A 23,433-nucleotide genomic window follows, 5' to 3' on the forward strand; every position below is an offset into this window, starting at 1 on the left:
TCTCCTTGCTAATATAGAACCGACGTATCTCTGACTTAAAGACACTCAATGACATGGTATCCACAGCCTTCGGTGGCAATGGGTTCCACAGATTCACAGCCCTCTGCCTGAGGAAATTCCTCCTCATCTCAGTTCTAAAGGCTCATCCCTTCACTCTGAGGCTCTCCTATGAGCGGAAACATCATCGTCACATCCATTCTGTCCAGACCTCTCAGTATTCTGTAAGTTTTAATGAGATGACCACCTCATCCTTCCAAACTCCACTGTGTACAGACCGAATCCTCAGCTGCTCCTCACGTGACAAGCTCTTCACCCCCAGGATCATTCTTGCAAACCTCCTCTGGATCCCCTCCAAAGCCCAGCCCATCCTTCCCTAAATAGACGGCCCAAACCTGAAAGACCTTGAACAGTTTTATTATGTGGGAGGTGCTAAATAAATACCCTTTTCTGTTGGTGATTTTACCTGAGTCCTGTTCTTTCCCCACCGCTGGGTGAATATCTGTAACTCCTTATCTAACAGCATTATGGGAGGGGATTTACAACACAGACTGCAAAAGTTCAAGTAGTTGGTCTGGTCTTGCTAGTGGTTCTCAAATACCCAGAATAATGCTTGAAAATATGTCAATATAAAGCATATGTTTAAAGATTTCCCATTGTTAAAACAACACCCTTTCACAGTGTCTCTTTAATTGTCCCTGTAACCTTTCTTCCTTTGATAACTTCACATTGGAATCTAGCCAGCCCCAGCTATTTCCAAAGTCCTCGGAGTTGAACTAAGCAGCTTCTTCTTGACCTCCAGTCAAAGGCAAACTGCGACAAAGGCATTCAAAGGGAATTAGATAAACACCCAAAGTCAAAATGATGGGCTTCAAGCACAGATCAGGGAGTGGAATGAACTAATTAGCTTTAACAAAGAGACATCACAGGCATAAGTTAAATAATCTCTGTGACCAACACTCACCCTAATACAAATTGGCTCCGAAATGGTCTCTCTCTGTTTCCAGACTCAGTTCTGCTGAATGTCCAGACGCATCAGTGACAGTCAGATTTTGACGTGATGTTTGGTTTGAGATTCCACTCTGCAGTTACTCATGTAACATTCTGTAAAAGTTTTTTTTAAACAAAATAAAATTACTGCCAGTCCAAGACAGAAATTCATGAAACCTATCCCCTTCCTGACCCAGAATGACCATGCTCCCTGCAGAAACATTGCTCGCCACCACCACTCCTTCCAGACCACCACGGTCTGCAGTCCCTTGGTTCGAGGATGCTTGCTCAAAGTTGTGAATTCCTGTACTGGGTCTTCACATGACTGGGCAACCTTTTCACACAGAGGATGGTACGTGTATGGAAGGAGCTGCCAGAGGAAGTGGTGGAGGCTGGTACAGTTGCAACATTTAAGAGGCATTTGGATGGGTATATAAATAGGAAGGGTTTGGAGGGATATGGGCCAGGTGCTGGCAGATGGGACTAGATTGGGTTGGGATATCTGGTCGGCATGGACGGGTTGGACCGAAGGATCTGTTTCCATACTGTACATCTCTATGACTCTCTATTTCTCTCATGTATATTTTAGAACATAGAACAGTACAGGCCCTTTGGCCCACAATGTGCCAAAGATTTATGTTAATCTTAGGACAGTATGATAATTCAGTGAGGCCAATGCAGCCTGAGGGACATGCTGTCTGCATTCTGAATGAGCACAACCCAAGTCCAGCCATTCCAAACAGTGCCCCTTACAAAGATGGCGCCCACGCATGCGTGCTGCCCGCCCCCCACAAAGATGGCGTCCGCTACCAGGGGCCTACCTCTGGGAGGAAGCCTAGCGGCGTCATTGTCATTTGCGCAAACGGGGTAACAGGAGGATCTCAGTCATGTGTTGAAATCTTTTACAAGGTCCTTACCACGCGGCTCCATCCACCCGTCCGATCCATCGGCCGTTTCTTCCCGCCTGGTCCCTGACACTTCAGCAGCTCAGAAGCAAACACCCCTCCGTCGCCATGACAGGCTCCAGGCGGCGGCGGCCGTGCGCATGCGCAGTATCTCCCTATGATGACGACATGGGGACACCCCGCACCGCGGGGGTGTCTGGGTAGGCTACCTGTCAGGTCAAGGAGAAAGAAGAGAATCCAGGTTTGGTTTTGTTTGTAAACTGGAACATGGAGACGGAGATTAAATATTCATTTCACCAAATACAATATGATATCCACATGGGCCACAGGCTGGTGCGATAATGTGGCATGCACCTCCTATTTTAAGTATCACATAATAATTGCATTTCAGAAAGTGCCCATTGTATTGTGCTGACTCTCAAAAGAGCATCTTACTTACTGCCTTTGGTCAGTGCATTGAGCAGAGGAGTTAGGTGGTCATCCTGTGGCTCTGCAGGCCATTGGTTAGGCCCCATTTGGTGTACTACTCCAGGATAGATGTTGTTAAATTTGAAAGGGTGCATAAAAGATTTACAAACTGTTGCCGGGGTTGGAAGGTTTGAGCTACAGGGAGAGGCTGAACAGGCTGGAGCGTCGGAGGCCGATGAGTGAACTTAGAGGTTAATAAAATCATGAAGGGCATGGATAGGCTGCACAGCCAAGGTCTTTTTCCCCCAGGGTAGGTTAGTCCAAAACTAGAAGGAATAGGTTTAAGATGAGAGGGGAAAGATTTAAAAAGGATCCAAGCGGCAACCTTTTCATGCAGACAGTACTGCGTGTATGGAATGAGTTGTGATATGGTTAATGTAATTTCTGCAGTTTCATACATTCACACACACACACACATATTACTTATGCATTCACACATACATACACACACACCCAATACACACACACACACACACACTAGAAACACACTCACTTACACACACGCATACTCACACTACATTCACACACACACATTTATGAATTCACACATTCTACACACACACCCAATACACACACACACTCACTCATACACATACCTACACACACACACACAACATACACACACACACCTCACACATAAACCCACACACATACACACACCTATACACACCTCACACATAAACCCACACACATACACACACCTACACACACACTCACTCACACACACATACTCTCTTGGTATGAGTGGGGTAATTTCTGTACTAAAACTGAGGTTTAATGAATAAAAGCTAAAATTATGAGACTAATAATCGACTAGGCCATAAAAAAAGCATGAACTAGAAGTCACCTCTGTTATGTCAGGAACATGGTAACCTTGGGCAAGAGACCAAAGAATTCTTACACAGAGGGCAAAATACAATGAAAGCTCTTTTTATGACATACAAAAAATCAATAAATGCTGTAGCTAGTGGAACATAGAGATAATGAAGGAATGTACTAACTAGCAAGAATTGTAAAATAATATAACATTTTAATGAAGGAATTGGCAAGGAAAAGCGTGAAATGTTTTAACCAATGGAATTGTCATTAATGATTTTTAATGTAAGAAAATCCATAGCGTGAGATGTTTAAACCAATGAAATTATCACTAATGTTTTTGAATGGAAAAATAATGTATAAGTATTGGTGCTGTAAAATCTTTCGGCGCGATTTCCGAAGTCCTTTTTGGAACTCGCCCAATCTTCGAAGATTGAATAAACATCTGTTGCTCCGTTTGTGTGTGTCTCGCAGCATTTCGATTTGCCACGGGAGAAGTGATAGCCGGTGGGGATAAGGGCTGGTACTGACAGCTTGGAGTTCGCCTCTTGGAACTGAACCCTGTGGACAGTCTCCCTTGATACAAGGGTTAAAGGACAGTCCGCGGTTGGCAGAGTTCGGAGGCAGAACCCGGTTGTTCTGAATCAGAACCCTAGAATTAGAATAGTTAGCCAAGTGTCAGGAACTATTCTCCGGAGATTCAGAATACCTAGACAGAAATCACTTATAACAAATTTGGGGGCTCGTGTCCAGGATCTTAAAAAGAACTCCCACGGGTGGCTCTGAATGATTCTGGGACACTGTGACACACACAGATGTTTGAGCAAACGATGTGAACAGGTGGCGCTCACAATAAAGTAAAAGGTTGAAGTTTTGATAAAGTAAAAAGTTGAAGTTTTTACTTTGAGTCGGACAACTCCGTGCACGGATCAAGGTAAGAACCTTCTCTGTTTTTGGGGTTTTCGCGGAATTGTTGAGAGAAGTGTACACTGCCTTGTCGACTCGGTGGTTGTGACAGGTAACCGGGATACAAGGGTTAATTGAGTAACCAGAGTGTAGAATATAGGTTAGCCTGAAGACCAACCATGGGTGGCCGAGGTTCCAGGTCTAAAAAGGAACGGGAAGACGAAACCCCGAAAATTCCCCCTGATAGTCCGCTGGGACGAAAATTGGGGAATTGGAGTCCCTACGAAAGTCGGGGCTTAAAGAAATGGGAAATGATAAAATACTGTTGTTTTGTTTGGGTAAAAGAACCCATCCATTTGCCATCAGTGTTCTGGCCAAAAATTTGGATCGGACGAGGATTGGGTTTGTCAAATTTTAAATGATTATGTAAAGAATAAACAGAATCCAGGTTTAAAGGAGAGCGAGTATGCTGTATGTTGGGTAGGGAACCCGACAGCAACCGCTCCAACCCAAGTACCCTTATATCCTTTAATCCCACTTGAAGAAAAAGAGAGTAAGTGGGAAGTGTTAGAAAACTTATCCCCGCCTGTGGCACCCCCGCCATATACTCTTCAGAATGAACAGCGGCAGCAGCCGCTGGTGAATCAGGGAGAGAGATCCGAGGGATCAGGCGAAGGGGACTTGGGAGCCACAGCAGCAGGAGCTGAAGGGGGTTAGGAAATCTGCACGACTAAAGGAGAAAGAGATGAGGGAAAAAGATGATAAAGAAGTAGTGAGACTGTCCCCCCTGAGGGAGATCTGTAAGTCATCAGGAATGATGAAGGGGGACAACTGAAGTTTAGTTTTACCAGCAGCTTGCAGTAAGACCGACAGAGAGAGAGAGAGAATGCGAGAACAGCTCGCAAAACATTTAACCCTCTGTGATTCGGTTTGAATGCACATTTGTTTGTTGGTGATTGAATGAGGAAGTTTTATTCACTGGAGCTTGAGTTCCAGGATTGTTTTAAATGAGATTTTTATGTAAACTTAACATGATTTTTTTCAATATGTGAAGGACAGTTGAAGTTTCAGTTCAATAGTAGACTGTCGGGGAAAAAAAAGACGATAACTTCCATGGTTATTATCTGAGACCTTGGATACGGCCGTTAGAATTTTTAAAATTTGAATTGACAAATTATTGTAAGACAGCTCTGATTATTTTACGACCTAAAGTATTGTAATTGAGAAATAATTGGTCAGGAGTACATAAGAAAACTAATTTTGGATCTAAATTAGGGTACTAAATCTGGGTGATTACAGTGGATTTCAAAATTGGGAACTGTATGCATTTTACATTTTAAATAATAAATACTGAATAAATGGACGTAAATATATAAATATGTTTACAAGTTAGGAACAGGCTTTAAAGTTAGTTAAGCATGAATTAATAAATTGGTGTTTGAGGATATGAGAAGCTAGGAACATTGCAATATTTCTTTAAAAAAAAGGAAGAACGTAACGACTAAATTGCCGATAGGGGACAAGGAGATTGGGTTTGTGTGTGACCCCCTCACCAGTGGGGAGGTCGGAACATTTAAAAGGAAATGACGATCCTGGTTGAGAATCCGATAGGATTGTCAGAACAAATAAATTTATTTTTGAGGCCCAGTCTGTATATGTGGGCTGAGTCAATGTCTATTTTTGAATATACTATTTACTGGGGGAGAAAGGAGACTTATATGGGAATACTGGATGGGAAAGGAGTCGGATAAATAAGGTGGTTATCTAAATCTGAATATTTATGTCTGTGTGGGCTGGCCCCGATAGGATTTTTTTTGTGTTGGTGAAGATCTATGTGTGTCTTTGTCTGTGTAAATTTGATTGTAAAAAATAGTCTCTGTGGATGTGAGAATTTGTGTTTGTGTATGGATTTTTTTAGAAGGCTTCTCAGCTAACAAGCAGTTTAACACTTTGTGCTCTGGCTTGAATTCATCTGTTTGTTAATGGTTTTATGTGTGAAACTTGTTTGTCATTTGATTCAGTGTGCTATTTTTGATTGTAATTTTATGAATGCTCAACGTTATTTTCTTTCATGATATGATTTTATTAGAACTTAAGGAGGACCCTGATACTGGGAGAAAACAGCAGTATAGGTGGACTGTCTTAGCTGAAGGTTTTACCGAGTCACCAAACTTGTTTGGACAGATCCTAGAACAAGTTCTTGAGGGCTTGACTTTAAGGCCAACTTTAAAGTTAATTCAGTATGTGGACGACCTCCTGTTGTCCGGTCCTACCCAAACTGACACACAGCAGGGAACCAATGATTTATTAAACTACCTTGCAGTGAAGGGATTGCGAGTTAGTCAGAACAAACTACAGTATGTGGAACGGGAAGTAAGATATTTAGGGCATTTGATCAGTCAAGGGCAGAAGAGAATAAGCCCCGAAAGAATAAAGGGAATTGTAGAATTAGGACTACCCCGAACTAAGAGGGAACTCCGAAAGTTCCTGGGTTTGCTGGATTATTGCAGACTCTGGATAGATAATTATGCTACTCTTACAAAAAGGCTATACCTGCTGCTAACAGAGGAGGCTCCGGACAGGGTTAAATGGGACCCAGAAGGAAAAATGCCGATTGAAACTTTAAAAGAAAAATTAGTTACAGCACCGGTTTTGAACTTGCCAGATTTTAATAAAGATTTTTGACTCTTTGTCAACGCCAAGCATGGGATGGCTTTTGGGGTCTTGACTCAGGAATGGGGTGGACATAGAAAACCTGTAGCTTTCCTCTCCAGAATCCTAGACCCCGTTTCACAGGGTTGGCCCGAATGTGTACAAGCAGTAGCAGCCACTGCTAAGCTAGTGGAAGAAAGCCAGAAACTGACGTTTGGAGCACCACTGACTGTGGTTACTCCTCACCAAGTCCGCACTATTCTGAATCAAAAAGCAGGACGATGGCTCACAGACTCCTGAATCCTGAAATATGAGGCAGTGCTCTTAGATAGAGAGGACCTTAAGATAGAGGTGGGCGCATGTTCAAATCCGGCTGACTTCTTATGGAAAGGAGGACCATTCATGAGATTGAGTGCAAGGTAGTAATAAGTTAGAACAATTCCAAATTCACATGAGGGGTGGTATCCACCTTCAGGAAAATGAGGCAGGGGAGCAGGGGCTCCAGGGGCAAATGTACCCAGTTACACAGAGAGATAGGCTGCCGGTGAGGCAGGGGAGCAGTGGCTCCGGAACAGATGTACAAAGAAATAGGCTGCTGATAAGGCAGGGGGGAACAGAAACTCTGAGGGTAGATGCGAATTAATATGGGTAACTTGAGAGTAAGTTTCAGGACGTTGAGACAGTAAGTAGATTGTATTGCTCTGAGATTGTTCATGGGGGCTATACGGTGCGTAGGGCTGCATTGAACAACTGTACGGGGGGGGGGGGAGGGGGGACAGCGGTAGGTAGGGAGTGGGAGCTCCGGGGGCGGATGCGCCCAGACACAGGGAAAACATTACATTTGACAACTGCGATGTGCGTGAAAGAATTAAAATGTTACTGACAACCGACCCTGAACAGTTCCATATGTAGAGCAGTGACCTCTGGGAAAAAGGGGGGAGATCTGCCACATGGGGACTGCCCAGGCAGCAGTACTGGAGACTGCGAGTGGAGATAGTTGGGGAAAAGAATTAGCACTTGAAGACCTGGTGGTCGAGGGGAGGTCGCTATGAGCTCCGATGCGCAGACACAGGAGACAGTGACAGGCAGACATAGACAGAGAGACCAACGCCGTATGAGAGAGAGAGAGAGAGAGAGAGAGAGATCGGAAGCTATTACATTTTGTGGTGTTTCTGGCTGAAAGTCATCTGTTCGTTAGTGCATGAATGTTTGAGTGTTTATCACCTAGAGCTTGAGTCACGAGATATGTGTATCTGTAAATATGTTGAGACCCTGGGCTTCGCTGTTTCTCGTTTACTCCACCAGGGATTCCTGACTCAGACACCACCTCTGGATTTCGCTGTGCACACTATTGAACCCGGTGAAGGGGTTTTGATCAAACATTGACAACAGCTAACTCTCGAACTTGTGTGGGACGGCCCGTTCCTAGTACTCCTCACCACTGAACGGCGGAGAAAGGCTGGCAAATGGCCAGTAACCTCTCCAGTTAAGAAAGGAGTCTGGACAGCCAAATCAACACGTGACCCACTATAACTCAGACTGAACAGACTTTGATTAACTGACTATACTATGGCGACGTGAGTGTTTCTTCAGAATTGTATGTTAACCTTGTTTAGTGCTTTATTTTGATGTTTAAGTTCTTAGCACTAGTCAGAATTATGCTGCTATTCCTGTTATTTCTGAGTTTAGCTCATATATCTTTTTCAGATGTTGTGTTAATGATTTCTGTTTCGGAATTTCCACAAGTTATAAAAATTGATGCTTGCAGCCTAAGTACAATGCCCAGATGTAGAATTTCAAAGGGAATATGTTTCCTCCCAAATATCTCTTCACACTATTCCGGACGTAAGGTTTGGTCGCGAAAGCCACCGCCTGGCATCACTATCCATAGAGCCCCCTTTAGCCCAGCCCTAAACTGTTTTGACAAGAAGTGTCATCCTATATATCTCACCATTAAAAATGCTTCCTCTGAAGACTCATTTCCCCATAAAAATGGGTCCCAACTCCTTAGTAAAGATTTAAAGATAGAGATGACAGCGTATGGGAAGCGTTTTGTGGGCTGCTGTTTTTGAATTGGCGTCGGACGGGGACAGCCTTTGGGATTCCTTGATTCTAAACTGCAACCTTTAACCCCTTACACTGATCCAAAGACACTGCAGATTATAGAGGTTAAAGACCTGAGAAAGACTCTTGAAATAGAAACAGGATATGGAGAAACAAATGCCTGGATTGAATGGGTTAAATATACTGTAAAAAGTCTGAACAAAAGCAGTTGCTATGCATGTGCCTCCGGTAGGACAGTGTCTCAGGTAGTTCCCTTTCCGCTCAGGTGGGAGCGAAACAAACAGGGCATGGAATGCATGATAGCCCTATATCAAGATGTGACTGCATGGAAAAATCCGAATTGTGCTTCTTTGTCTTTGATGTTCTCTTCCTTAAAAGGACATAAGAGGCAAGCTCCCCCTGTGTTTTCTGCCGCTGTTGGGAATCACACATCGTGTGTTTATAGACAGGGTGGATCTATTGATTTGGGGGAGCTGAGATTGTGTTCGGTGATTAAAAACGTTACTGAAGCAGTGGAAGGAAGAAATTACTCATCTTTAAACGTTCCCCGAGCAGATCTGTGGTGGTACTGTGGAGGCAAACTACTGAGACCCACCCTGTCCCCTGATTGGAAGGGGATATGTGCAATTGTACAATTGGCAACACCATTCACCTTGGCATTTGAGAGAGAACAGTTAGTTGGGAGAAAGGGAAGGGATAAGAGATCACTGCTACCCACTTCTGTTGATAAAAAAATTTATCTTGATTCAATAGGGGTCCCCAGGGGGGTGCCTGATGAGTTCAAAGCTCGTAACCAGATTTCAGCAGGCTTTGAGTCATCCCTATTCTGGTGGGTTACTATTAATAAGAATGTGGATTGGATAAACTACATTTATTATAACCAAGCACGGTTTATTAACCATACTAGAGATGCAGTAAAGGGTTTGGCTGAACAAATGGATGCCACCAGTCGTATGGCTTGGGAAAATAGACTGGCCTTGGACATGCTCTTAGCTGAAAAGGGGGGCGTTTGTGCCATGATAGGCTCTCAGTGTTGTACTTTTATTCCCAACAATACGGCCCCTGATGGCTCGGTGACCCGTGCCCTGGAAGGTCTCCAGGCACTGGCTGATGAAATAGCTGAGAATTCAGGTGTAAATACTGATTGGACTGGCTGGCTAGAGCGGTGGTTCGGTAAATGGAAGGGGGTGATGGTCTCAGTGGTGATTACACTTCTGGTGGTAATCGGGATTTTAGTTGCTTTGGGCTGTTGTAAAATTCCATGTCTGCGTGGTCTAATTACCCGCTTTATTGAGACTGCCTTGATGAAGAGCGACCCGCGTACAGTAGTGGGCATTCACCTCCAAACTGATACGGACAATCCTGAGGCTGATTGGGATAGACAGGCCATGATTATGCTGCAGAAATTACAGACTGTATAAAAAGACAGGGGGGATTGATATGGTTAATGTAATTTCTGCAGTTTCATACATTCACACACACACACATTACTTATGCATTCACACATACATACACACACACACACACACACTAGAAACACACTCACTTACACACACGCATACTCACACTACATTCACACACACACACACACTCTTGGTATGAGTGGGGTAATTTCTGTACTAAAACTGAGGTTTAATGAATAAAAGCTAAAATTATGAGACTAATAATCGACTAGGCCATAAAAAAAGCATGAACTAGAAGTCACCTCTGTTATGTCAGGAACACGGTAACCTTGGGCAAGAGACCAAAGAATTCTGACACAGAGGGCAAAATACAATGAAAGCTCTTTTTATGACATACAAAAAATCAATAAATGCTGTAGCTAGCGGAACATAGAGATAATGAAGGAATGTACTAACTAGCAAGAATTGTAAAATAATATAACATTTTAATTAAGGAATTGGCAAGGAAAAGCGTGAAATGTTTTAACCAATGGAATTGTTATTAATGATTTTTAATGTAAGAAAATCCATAGCGTGAGATGTTTAAACCAATGAAATTATCACTAATGTTTTTGAATGGAAAAATAATGTATAAGTATTGGTGCTGTAAAATCTTTCGGCGCGATTTCCGAAGTCCTTTTTGGAACTCGCCCAATCTTCGAAGATTGAATACACATCTGTTGCTCCGTTTGTGTATGTCTCGCAGCATTTCGATTTGCCACGGGAGAAGTGATAGCCGTTGGGGATAAGGGCTGGTACTGACAGCTTGGAGTTCGCCTCTTAGAACTGAACCCTGTGGACAGTCTCCCTTGATACAAGGGTTAAAGGACAGTCCGCGGTTGGCAGAGTTCGGAGGCAGAACCCGTTTGTTCTGAATCAGAACCCCAGAATTAGAATAGTTAGCAGAGTGTCAGGAACTATTCTCCGGAGATTCAGAATACCTAGACAGAAATCACTTATTCCAGTTGCCAGAGGAAGTGGTGGAGGCTAATACAAATCATAACATTTAAAAGGGACCTGGATGAGTATGTGAATAGGAGAGGCTTTGAGGGATATCGGCCAGATTTTAGCAAATGGGCCAAGATTCATCCGGGATATCTGCTCAGCATGGATGAGTCAGACCAAATGTTTGTTTCCATGCTTTACAACTCTGACTCAATCTTATCTCCTTTCCACAGTATTTCACATTCTTATTTTTTTAAACAAACATCTAATTGCCTTTTCAATACATCAACTTGAAAAGGGTTCACCATAACCTTTGATTATTTTAGTAATCATGTCACATTTGTGCCCTCCTTTTCAATGGGTAAAGATTTTTCCCATATATTCTGTCCAGACCATTCCTGATTTTGAACACCTGAGTTAAGGGCATTCACTTGGGAACACAGAAACCGGAAAGGCCTTTCAGCCCTCAAGCTAGATTCGGCATTGAATTAGTTCATGGCTGATCTGGGACCGAATAAATACATTCAGACCAGATTCCTTAACATATTCCCTCTTCTATTCATGCTGTTGCTTCTCAAAAATGTATCATCTCCGGTTTAAGATCATCAATTGATCTGGTCTCAACCAGTGTTTGTGGAAGAGAACTCCTAATCACTATCACCCCTTGTGTAGAACTGCTTCCTAACATCTCTCCTGACTGGTCTGGCCCAAACTTTAGATTGTGCCTCTTAGTTGTAGAACCAGTAGAATTCTACTCTGTCTTTTCTTATTACTGTAGTATCTTGAAAGCTTCAAACAACTCACCCCCTAACCTTATAAATTACAGAGAAATCTGCCCTCATACTTTAACATCTGAAGTCCAGGTATCGTTGTTGTAAATTTACACTGTGCTCCCCAAAAGGCCTAAGGAGTGGTGTCAAGCTCTGCTGGCAGTACCCCGAGGTTATAACCAGGGTTTGGTATAGCTGCAGCACAATCTCTGCAGAATTATACTCCAGCCCCTTTTAGCCATCTTGATCATTATTTGCACTTTTGTGTCATCTCAAAGATGCAAGCGCCTGAACCTCCAGACTTCTCTGGACATTTAACTTCATCCCAACGACAAAATATCTTGATCTTTCCTTTTCCTTGTCCAAAATGGATGACTTCCCACCTGCCTACAATGAAACCCGTCTGCCAGTTTTGCACATTCACCGAACCTATCAATGCCCCTTCGTAACTTTGTACTGTCACCGACACTGATTCTATGACTCTCCTCCATACCTCTATTGAAAAACGTCTCTGATATGTTCAGCTTCTTAAGTACTTTCTGAAGCTGTCCTGCCACATTTAATGACCTATATACTCAGATCCCACTGAATCGCCTTTTTCTAAACACACATTTGGTTACACACAATGATTATTATTGACCAAAGACAATTTTTGTTGAAACCTTCGGTCTTGAGGTTTCCTGCATGGCAAACACCTTCTACCAACCAGATTACACTTGCCCACAAATCAGTACTGACCACTCAGGCTAAACAATATTAACATTGGCTTTCCTCTGGAATTGTTGTGATGAGTGCAAGGTGGAAAGTTTTGACAAAAAAGTACATTTAGCGATATTTGTAAGTTAAAAATGTTGGATTCTCAGGAGGTGTACCTCTTGTAATACAGTACATAGTTAGTTTGGTCAAAATGTAAAAATTCAAAATTGTATCTTATAATTCTGTACCGATGTTCTTGAACAAACATTTTTTTCATTTTATTGTCTGAAGTATTTTACTTGCCCTCCAGGTCAAAGTCTTGAGAACTCAAAAGAATTAATAGAGTCATAGAGATGTACAGCACGGAATCACACCCTTCGGTCCAACCCGTCCATGCTGACCAGATATCCCAACTCAATCTAGACCCACCTGCCAACACCCGGCCCATATCCCTCCAAACCCTTCCTATTCATATACCCATCCAAATGCCTCTTAAATGTTGCAATTGTATCAGCCTCCACCACTTCCTCTGGCAGCTCATTCCATACATGTACTGCCCCTGACGTCTCTTTTATATATCTTTCCCCTCTCACCCTTAACCTATGCCCTCTTGTTCTGGATTCACCGACCCCCCAGTCTATTTATCCTATCCATCTGGCATCTCGGCAGGGATAAAGAACGAATGAATTCAGAGCAGCTGATCTGCTTCTCTCCAGTGGTAACTATCCGGTGTTCAATGAGCTCAGATAAACAAACAGCCAACTACTGCTACATATACAGGTGGTCCATACACTCCCAGGTACAATTCAAATGGTATTGTTCAGTTTATCCTGCTCCTCTTGCTTCTATAATCCCATCATTTAAATCATGACCTTGTTTTATTAAGAGACAGAAGATCAGCGAAAATATTACAATGGAAGAATGGCACTTGGGTGTGAGCAAGCACAAAAGCAGCAATGTTTTGGTTCATGTTAAGTTTCCAGGTGGGAGTGGGGTAAATGCAAAAGACTGGCCAGGAATGTATCGGATTCAAGAATATTAAAAGTGACATGGACACGGATGACAGATTCAGCCCCAGGTGAGATGGGGTGGGGATTGGAGACTGATGAAGTTCTGCAAATTAAAACGTCTGGTTTTCGCAACGAGGCCGGGGGGGGTGGTTAAGCTGTCAGCACTCACCGAAGACGACACGCACATGGTGAACAGAGACATTCACCTTCAGGGAGAGGGATTGATTGATTGTTTTTACTCACTGAAGGTTAACAGCTTTGGTCTTCCACATTTTAATTGTAGGACAATTCTACGAATCCAGCAGCAGTGTCAGATAAGCAGTTTGATCATTTTAGTCACAGTGGAGGAATGGTGGGGAGATAGAGCCGGATATTGTCAGGGTACATGTGAAAACTAACACTGGGCTCTTGGCTGATGTCACCTAATGGCAGCATGGAGATAGATCCTTAGGGAACGCCCAACTACAAAGACTTGGGAGAGGAAAGGGAAGGTGGAGCTAGGGTGGGTGTTGTAAGGATCATTAAAGACGACAGAGACAGTACTAGATACAGACAGCTCTGACTCTCTGATGGCTGTTTTGTGTGGAAGTCTATCAAAAGTCTTTGGAAAGTCACGGACGCAATACCATCAGCTTTGCCACCATCAACCCTCTCTGTTTCTTTACAAAACATAAGTTGATTGCCTCTTCAAAAGAACGAGTATTTTAATCAAATATATTTTTACCTTATGAAAGTAATACTTTTTTTTCTTAATTACTAGCATTTGTCCATATCATTTTTAATTTTATCCAATTTCTTGTTTCCAATTTTCACAACCATCGAAGCTAAAATAATTGACCAAGGATGAAACATTTACAATAAAATCATGAAGGGCATGGATAGGCTGCACAGCCAAGGTCTTTTTCCCCCAGCATAGGGTAGTCCAAAACTAGAAGGAATAGGTTTAAATTTGTTATAGGTGACTTCTGTCTAGGTATTCTAAATCTCCGGAGAATAGTTCCTGACACTCGGCTAACTACTCTACACTAGGGCTATGGTTCAGATCAACCGGGTTTTGCCTCCACACTCTGCTGACCGCGGACTGTCCTTTAACCCTTGACTTCAGTGCAGCGGACGAACCGCTGCAACACACAGTCTAAGGGAGACTGTCCACAAGGTCCCGTCCTAGGAGGCGAACTCCAAGCTGTCAGCACCAGCCCTTATCCCCACCGGCTACCGCTTTCCCGTGGCAAATCGAAATGCTGCAAGACACACAGATGAAGCAACGAATGTTTATTCAAACTTGCAAGTTTGGGCTTCTTTCAAAAGAAATGGGAAGGTCGCAACGAAAGGTTTACAGCAGTAATATTTATACATTATTCTTACATTTGAAAACATTAGTAACAATTCCATTGGTTAAAACATTTCACGCTTCTCTCTGCCAATTTTTAATTATCTGTATGTTCTTAAACATTATATTGTTTTTAACAATTCTGCTGGCTAATGTTAATTCTGCTGGCTAATGTTTCTAATATCCTAAAGGACTTCTATTGTACTCAGGACATCTGTACCTTAATCATTACATCATTTCAACAATTCTGCTGGCTAAAGCATTCTTTGATTATCTGTATTTTTTACATTCTGAAGGCTTCCATTGTTTCTTGCTCAAGGTTACTTAGCTTCACAACAGCCCAGCTTCAATCAATAACCCATGTCAGCTTCATCCAAGGTCACAATCCGCCATGTTTTTGACATAACAGTTCTTTCAAGTTCCTTCATGTTTCCAAGCAGACCTGCTTGCTTTTTAGTCTCACAGTTAGCCCTTACTTATTAATCCTTAGTTAAACTGCAAAAATTACCTCACTGTGATGTGTGTGAGTGTGAGAGTGTGTGTGTGTGATGTGTGTGAGAAAGAATGTGTGTGAGTGAGAGAGAGTGTGTGTGTGTGAGAGAGAGTGTGTGTGTGTGAAAGAGAATGTGAGTGTGTGTGTGAGCGTATGTGTGTGAGAGAGAGAGTGTGTGTGTGAGAGTGTGTGAGAGAGAGAGAGTGTGTGAAACTGCAGAAATTACATTACCCATATCAAGATGAGAGGGGAAAGATTTAAAAAGCATCCAAGCGGCAACCTTTTCATGCAGACAGTACCGCGTGTATGGAATGAGTTGCCAGAGGAAGCGGTGGAGGCTAATACAAATCATAACATTTAAAAGGGACCTGGATGAGTATATGAATAGGAGAGGCTTTGAGGGATATAGGCCAGATTTTAGCAAATGGGCCAAGATTCATCCGGGATATCTGGGCAGCATGGATGAGTCAGACCAAATGTTTGTTTCCATGCTGTACAACTCTGACTCAATCTTATCTCCTTTCCACAGTATTTCACATTCTTAGTTTTTTAAACAACCATCTAATTCCCTTTTCAATACGTCAACTTGAAAAGGGTTCACCATAACCTTTGATTATTTTAGTAATCATGTCACATTTGTGCCCTCCTTTTCAATGGGTAAAGATTTTTCCCATATATTCTGTCCAGACCATTCCTGATTTTGAACACCTGAGTTAAGGGCATTCACTTGGGAACACAGAAACCGGAAAGGCCTTTCAGTCCTCAAGCTAGATTCGGCATTCAATTAGTTCATGGCTGATCTGGGACCGAATAAATACATTCAGACCAGATTCCTTAACATCTCAGAGTTATACAGCATGGAAACAGACTCTTTGGTTCGACTCATCCAATGCCAACCCAGTTTCACAAATTAAGCAAATCCCATTTGCCTGCAATTGGCCCATATTCCCTCTTCTATTCATGCTGTTGCTTCTCAAAAATGTATCATCTCCGGTTTAAAATCATCAATTGATCTGGTCTCAACCAGTGTTTGTGGAAGAGAATTCCTAATCACTATCACCCCTTGTGTAGAACTGCTTCCTAACATCTCTCCTGACTGGTCTGGCCCAAACTTTAGATTGTGCCTCTTCGTTGTAGAACCAGTAGAATTCTACTCTGTCTTTTCTTATTACTCTAGTATCTTGAAAGCTTCAAACAACTCACCCCCTAACCTTATAAATTACAGAGAAAAGAGACCTAATTTGTATAATCTGCCCTCATACTTTAACATCTGAAGTCCAGGTTTCGTTGTTGTAAATTTACACTGTGCTCCCCAAAAGGCCTAAGCAGTGGTGTCAAGCTCTGCTGGCAGTACCCCGAGGTTATAACCAGGGTTTGGTATAGCTGCAGCACAATCTCTGCAAAATTATACTCCAGCCCCTTTAGCCATCTTGATCATTGTTTGCACTTTTGTGTCATCTCAAAGATGCAAGCACCTGAACCTCCAGACTTCTCTGAACATTTAACTTCGTACCATCGACAAAATATCTTGATCTTTCCTTTTCCTTGTCCAAAATGGATGACTTCCCACCTGCCTACGATGAAACCCGTCTGCCAGTTTTGCACATTCACCGAACCTATCAATGCCCCTTCGTAACTTTGTACTGTCACCGATACTGATTCTATGACTCTCCTCCATACCTCTATTGAAAAACGTCTCTGATATGTTCAGCTTCTTAAGTACTTTCTGAAGCTGTCCTGCCACATTTAATGACCTATATACTCAGATCCCACTGAATCGCCTTTTTGTAAACACACATTTGGTAACACACAATGATTATTATTGACCAAAGACAATTTTTGTTGAAACTTTCGGTCTTGAGGTTTCCTGCATGGCAAACACCTTCTACCAACCAGATTACACTTGCCCACAAATCAGTACTGACCACTCAGGCTAAACAAGATTAACATTGGCTTTCCTCTGGAATTGTTGTGATGAGTGCAAGGTGGAAAGTTTTGACAAAAAAGTATATTTAGCGATATTTGTACGTTAAAAATGTTGGATTCTAAGGAGGTGTACCTCTTGTAATACAGTACATAGTTAGTTTGGTCAAAATGTATAATTTCAAAATTGTATCTTATAATTCTGTACCGATGTTCTTGAACAAACATTTCTTTCATTTTATTGTCTGAAGTATTTTACTTGCCCTCCAGGTTAAAGTCTTGAGAACTCAAAAGAATTAATAGAGTCATAGAGATGTACAGCACGGAAACAGACCCTTCGGGCCAACCCGTCCATGCTGACCAGATATCCCAACCCAATCTAGACCCACCTGCCAACACCAGGCCCATATCCCTCCAAACCCTTCCTATTCATATATCCATCCAAATGCCTCTTAAATGTTGCAATTGTATCAGCCTCCACCACTTCCTCTGGCAGCTCATTCCATACATGTACTGCCCCTTACGTCTCTTTTATATATCTTTCCCCTCTCACCCTTAAACCTATGACCTCTCGTTCTGGATTCACCGACCCCCCAGTCTATTTATCCTATCCATCTGGCATCTCGGCAGGGATAAAGAACGAATAAATTCAGAGCAGCTGATCTGCTTCTCTCCAGTGGTAACTATCCGGTGTTCAATGAGCTCAGATAAACAAACAGCCAACTACTGCTACATATACAGGTGGTTCTTCTATAACATGATGGTGGTGTTCTTGTGCAATCCCGGGTTATAGAAAAATCGCGCCTTAGAAACAGCACTTAAAATTTTGGCCATGTAATCACATGACAGCCAACACACACTTTTAACAGTTTGCGCTTTCGAAACAGTGTCCCCAGTTTGGCAATCGCGTTAAAGTGAATTCACGATAGCGAAACACACGTGATGGCAGAACCACCTGTACTGAAAAGACCAAGTCACTCAACATTTAACACAAGTCTGATTGAGTTGAGTTTCACCTAAAATGCTAAACTGGAGCCACGTTTGAAGTATTATTACCATCAGTGCAAACCAATTAACATGGTTCAGTCCTGGATGTGATAAACTGTGGAAACCAAACACTCTAATTGTGGACCCTCTGCTATCCCAGGAGGTTGGTTGACTGAGTGAATCCCGTCCCACACTCAAAAGTATGAAAATGGTGTGTCACCCTGGTGTGACTTTGCTGGCATACAGTGACCACCTAAACTCCCTCCCACAGTGAAAGGACCTGAACAGTCACTGGTAAGTGAGCACATTGATACTGAACAACAGATCCATCGAGCACTTTTGTTAAATTTGCAAAACCAAGAGATCGTCCCTAAGCGCACTGGTGTGTGCAAACCGGTCTGGTGAATTAGTGAATCCTTTCCCTCACATGCAGCAAGTGAATGACCTTTCACCAGTGTGAACTCGTGGATGTTGTTGTAAGCACTAGCTTTTGAAGCGCTGCTCCTTCATCATACTCCACAACCACCTGATAAAGGAGCAGTGCTCCAAAAGCTAGTGCTTACAAATAAACTTGTTGGACATTTACCTGGTCTTCTGAACCATTTTTCGAGTTCAATTGAGCATGACACCTGTTGGTAAAGCTCTCTTGAAAATGTAACTGTAAAAAAAACGTTCCGGGCTTTACATATGGAAGAACTGAAACCAACACGGTCATTCTAAAAGATGAGAGACTTAACAATCCAGGTCTTTTTTAATAAATTTCAGTTGCATCACACTGTAAAATTTCGCTATAAATTCTATGTCTTATGATCTTAAACTCCACAACCACCTGATGAAGGAGCAGCACTCTGAAAGCTAGTGCTTCCAAATAAACCTGTTAGACTACTGATGTTGTGTAATTTTTAACTTTGTACACCCCAGTGCAACACTGGCTCCTCCAAATCATGTTCTGAAACAGGAAGCCATGATCACACCATCAGAATGGAATTACGCCAACATTGACAAATACAGCTCGGTCCTTGAGATATTGTCCGTCCTCTCACGTAACACCATATTGTTTCTAATTGATATCTTTAGTCTTCGCGTGAGCTGTCAAGAATATAATATAGTTGAGAATTGTTCGCATGTTTAATGTTTGTAACAACACACAGTCAAATACACCAGCAATCTTTTGCAAAGAGTTTTTGTTTTCTGTCTCCGGGATTTGCTTTTACTGATTTCATTAGTATTAATCTTCTTGTACACACATTGCTGACGGCACAAATCGAGGTCAATGAACATTATGGCATCATGGAACAAGGAGATCAATTCTGGAACGTAGCGTTCAATGTTTCAGGCAGATAGGAGGGATTGAAAAGGCGGTGGGGTATCACTGTTAATAAGAGATGCAATGAGGTCAGTTGTGAGAGGCGAGTTGGGTGTTGTGGATCCATTTGAGCAAAGGAAATATTCCAAGAGAGGGGTTAACCAATTGTGGCTAATCACGGTGAGGAGGGGTTTGGGGGAGGCGGTGGGGAGTGAGAGGGAGCGGGGAGAGCAAGAGGGGGCAGCCTGGCACTGCATTAGGACTGAGGTCAAGCCGATAGGACATTCCAGCTATTGAAGGAATGCAGCGTAGGTTCACGAAGGTCAATTCCTGGAATGGCGAGACTATCATATGTTGAAAGATTGGAGCGACTGGGCTTGTATTCACTTGAGTTTAGAAAGATGAGATGGGATCTCATTAAGACGTGTAAAATTATTAAAGGATTGGAAACTCTGGAGGCAGGAAGCATGTTTCCGCTGACCGGTGAGTCCAGAACCAGAGGACACGGTTTGAAAATAAGGGGTAGGCCATTTAGAACAGCGTTGAGGAGGAACGTCTTCACCCAGAGAGTGGTGGATATAGGGAATGGCTTCACTGCCTTCTGGGGCAAATCAAGTCTCTAATACTTTCAAGAAAGAGATGGACAGAGCTCTTAAATATAGTGGGAAAAAGGGGATAAGGCAGGAACAGGATCCCGAATGTGGATGATCAGCCATGATCATAATGAATGGTGGTGCTGACTCGAAGGGCAGAATGGCCTACTCCTGCACCTATTGTCTAGATTAGATTAGATTTCCCACAGTATAGAAACAGGCTCTTCGGCCCAACAAGTCCACACCGACCCTCTGAAGCGTTTGGTATGCTTTCCTTTATTGGTCAGAGTATTGAGTACAGGAGTTGGGAGGTCATGTTGCGGCTGTACTGGACATTGGTTAGGCCACTGTTGGAATATTGCGTGTAATTCTGGTCTCCTTCATCGGAAAGATGTTGTGAAACTTGAAAGGGTTCAGAAAAGATTAATAGGGATGTTGCCAGGGTTGGAGGATTTGTGCTTATAGGGAAATGCTGAACAGGCTGGGGCTGTTTTCCCTGGAGCGTCGGAGGCTGAGGGGTGACCTTGTAGAGGTTTATAAGATCATGAGGGGCATGCATAGGGTAAATAGACAAAGTATTTTCCCTGGGGTCGGGGAGTCCAGAACTAGAGGGCATAGGTTTAGGGTGAGGGGGGAAAGTTATAAAAGAGACCTGAGAGGCAACGTTTTCACTCAGAGGGAGGTACGCGTATGGAATGAGCTGCCAGAGGAAGTGGTGGAGGCTGGTACAATTGCAACATTTAAGAGGCATCTGGATGGGTATATGAATAGGAAGGGTTTGGAGGGATATGGGCTGGGTGCTGGCAGGTGGGACTAGATTGGGTTGGGATATCTGGTCGGCGTGGACGGGTTGAACCGAAGGGTCTGTTTCCATGCTGTACATCTCTATGACCTCACCTTCGACCACATACCGCACAAGAGGCTGCTGTGTAAGATAAAAATGCACAGCATCTTATCACAGGAAATGTGTTCTCATGGATGGACGATTGGTTGACTAACGGGAAACAAAGCCTGGGGATAAATGAGTCCTTTTCTGGCTGGTAATCAGTAACTGGTGGTGTGCCTCAGGGATCAATATTGGTTCCACAATGATTCTCAATTTACAGAGATGATTTGGAGTTGGCAACAACGTGCAGTGTGTCAGAGTTTGCAGATGAAACTAAGATGAGTGGCAGAGCAAAGTGTGCAGCGGACAGGGAAACTTTGCACAGGAACATAGATACTTTAAGTGAGTGGGCAAAGGTCTGGCTGATGGAATACCAGCGTAATAAATGTGAAGGCATCCATTTTGACCGGAATAACAGTAAAAAGGACTATGCGTTGAATGGTAAAATGTTGCAGCATGCTGCTGTGCAGAGGGACCTGGGTGTCCTTGCCTATGAATCACAGAAGTTCAGTCTGCCGGTACAACAGGTTAAATTAGGAAGGCAAATGGAATTCTGTCCCTGATTGCTAAAGGGATTGAGTTTAAAAGGGGGGGGGGGGGGGGCGGGGGGTGGTCATGTTGCAGCAGTATAGGATGCTGGTGAGGGCACACCCGGAGTACTGCATGCTGTTTTGATCTCCTTACTTGAGAAAGGATGTATTGGCACGAGAGGTGGTGCAGAGTGGGTTCATTAGGTTGATTCCGGAGTTGAAGAGGTTGGCTTATGAAGAGAGATTGAGTAAACTGGGATTATATTCATTGGAATTTAAAAGAATGGGGGTGTCTTATAGAAACATAAGATTATGAAAGAAATGGGGGAATGGATAAAATAGAAGCAGAGAGGATGTTTCCACTGGCAGGTGAAAGGAGGACAGGAGGGCACAGCCTCAAGCTGAGAGGGAGCAGAACTGAGAAGGAATCTCTTCACCCAGAGTGTTGTTAATCTATGGAATTCCTTGCCCAGGGAAATAGTTGGGGCTCCTCAGTGAATGTTTTTAAAGCTAATATTGATAATGTTTTGAACAGTAAAGGAATTAAGGGTTATGGTGAGCGGGCAGCTAACTGGGGCTGAGGTCACGTACAGATCAGCCGTGATCCTATGAATGGCAGAGCAGGCTGGAAAGGCCAGACGGCCTACTCCTAGTTCTTATATTAGAGAGCCATAGAGATGGACAGCATGGCAACAGACCCTTCGGTCCAACTCGTCCATGCCGGCCAGATATCCCAACCCAATCTAGTCCCACTTGCCAACACTTGGCCCATATCCCTCCAAACCCTTCCTATTCATATACCCATCCAGCTGCCTTTTAAATGTTGCAATTGTACCAGCCTCCACCACTTCCTCTGGCAGCTCATTCCATACACGTACCACCCTCTGTGTGAAAAAGTTACCCTTTAGGTCCCTTTTATATCTTTCCCCTCTCACCCTAAAACTATGCCTTCTAGTTCCGGACTCCCCCATTCCAGGGAAAAGACTTTGCCTATTTATCCTATCCATGTCCCTCATAATTTTATAAACCTCTATAAGGTTATCCCTCAGCCTCCGACGCTCCAGGGAAAACAGTCCCAGCCTGTTAAGCCTCTCTCTATAGCTCAAACCCTCCAACCCTGGCAACATCCTTGTAAATCTTTTCTGAACCCTTTCAAGTTTCACATCTTTCCGATAGGAAGGAGACCAGAATTGCACGCAATATTCCAACAGTGGCCTAACCAATGTCCTGTACAGCCGCAACATGACCTCCCGACTCCTGTACTCAATACTCTGACCAATAAAGGAAAGCACACCAAATGCCTTCTAGTCACATTCGAAAGATTTATGTCCATACACTCCCAGGTACAATTCAAATGGTATTGTTCAGTTTATCCTGCTCCTCTTGCTTCTATAATCCCATCATTTAAATCATGACCTTGTTTTATTAAGAGACAGAAGATCAGCGAAAATATTACAATGGAAGAATGGCACTGAGGTGTGAGCAAGCACAAAAGCAGTAATGTTTTGGTTCATGTTAAGTTTCCAGGTGGGAGTAGGTTAAATGCAAAAGATTGGCCAGGAATGTTTCGGATTCAAGAATATTAAAAGTGACATGGACACGGATGACAGATTCAGCCCCAGGTAACATGGGGGGGGAGAATTGCAGACTGATGAAGTTCTGCAAATTAAAACGTCTGGTTTTCACAACGAGGCGGGGGGGGGGGTTAAGCTGTCAGAACTCAC

General features: G+C 43.1%; 1 pseudogene; it reads right to left on the reverse strand.

The window, feature by feature from the left end:
* Positions 1-23,433, reverse strand: part of LOC132828703 (zinc finger protein 208-like) — a 61,837-nt pseudogene that overhangs the window by 6,962 nt on the left and 31,442 nt on the right.

The sequence above is a fragment of the Hemiscyllium ocellatum genome, chromosome 27, assembly GCF_020745735.1.
Source record: "Hemiscyllium ocellatum isolate sHemOce1 chromosome 27, sHemOce1.pat.X.cur, whole genome shotgun sequence".
NCBI classification, from domain to species: domain Eukaryota; kingdom Metazoa; phylum Chordata; class Chondrichthyes; order Orectolobiformes; family Hemiscylliidae; genus Hemiscyllium; species Hemiscyllium ocellatum.